At 45.8% G+C, this 1,187-nt stretch overlaps 1 protein-coding gene across 1 annotated transcript in view; it reads right to left on the bottom strand.

The window, feature by feature from the left end:
- DESI2 (desumoylating isopeptidase 2) overlaps positions 1-1,187 on the bottom strand; it is a 72,479-nt gene that overhangs the window by 21,683 nt on the left and 49,609 nt on the right. The window lies entirely within an intron of this gene.

The following is a 1,187-nucleotide window of genomic DNA, read 5'->3' as shown; positions in this document are numbered from 1 at the left end:
ACTCTTGTTGCCCAGGCTGGAGTGCAGTGGTGCAATCTTGGCTCACCGCATCCTCCGCCTCCCAGGTTCAAGCGATTCTCCTGCCTCAGCCTCCCAAGTACCTGGGATTACATGCGCATGCCATCACGCCTGACTAATTTTGAATTTTTAGTAGAGACGGGGTTTCACCATGTTGCCCTGGCTGATCTCGAACTCCTGACCTCAGGTGATCCGCCCGCCTTGGCCTCCCAAAGTGCTGGGATTACAAGCGTGAGCCACTGAGCCCGGCCCTAAATATCACTTTAAATACAAACCTCAATTAAGGAATGAAAATTTGATTATTAACATTTATATTCTCATTCTCAGCAAACTATCACAAGGACAGAAAACCAAACACCGTGTTCTCACTCATAGGTGGGAACCAAACAATGAGAACACTTGGACACAGGGTGGGGAACATCACACACCGGTGCCTGTCGTGGGGTGGGGGCCTGGGAGAGGGATCGCACTAGGAGAAATACCTAATGTAAACGATGAGATGATGGGTGCAGCACACCAACATGACACATGGATACCTATGTAACAAACCTGCACGTTGTGCACATGTACCCTAGAACTTAAAGTATAAATAAAAAAAATTATATTCTCACTGCTTTTTATTACTCATAAGACTCCAGTGAACACTTATATCCATATATTTTAGGTTTATCACTACAAGTAATACATGTACCTTAACAATGGATTCTACGCTAATCAACTGTTTAGTTATTTCAAACGTATAAAGTGTCCCTTGCATTGGGACAATAAAGACATTTTTAATTTGCTAGGTAGGTCACAATAAAACGTTTTCTCCTTTCAAACAGGAGATTGAGGGGAAGAAATCATTAGAAAGGAGTTTCCTGGGCTGGGCGCGGTGGCTCACGCCTGTAATCCCAGCACTTTGGGAGGCCCAGGCAGGTGGATCACCTGAGGACGGGATTCAAGACGAGCCTGGCCAACATGGTGAAACTCCGTCTCTACTAAAAATAGAAAAATTAGCCGGGCGTCGTGGCGCACGCCTGTAATCCCAGCTACTTGGGAGCCTGAGGCAGGAGAACTACTTGAACCTAGAAGGCGGAGGCTGCAGTGAGCCGAGATCACACCACTTCTCTCCAGCCTGGGAGAGAGAGTGAGACTCCATCTCAAAAAAAAAAAAAAAAAAAAAAAAA

Source organism: Mandrillus leucophaeus, unplaced genomic scaffold, assembly GCF_000951045.1.
Source record: "Mandrillus leucophaeus isolate KB7577 unplaced genomic scaffold, Mleu.le_1.0 Scaffold220, whole genome shotgun sequence".
Classification (NCBI taxonomy): Eukaryota; Metazoa; Chordata; class Mammalia; order Primates; family Cercopithecidae; genus Mandrillus; species Mandrillus leucophaeus.
This window is presented reverse-complemented; position numbering and strand designations above follow the sequence as displayed.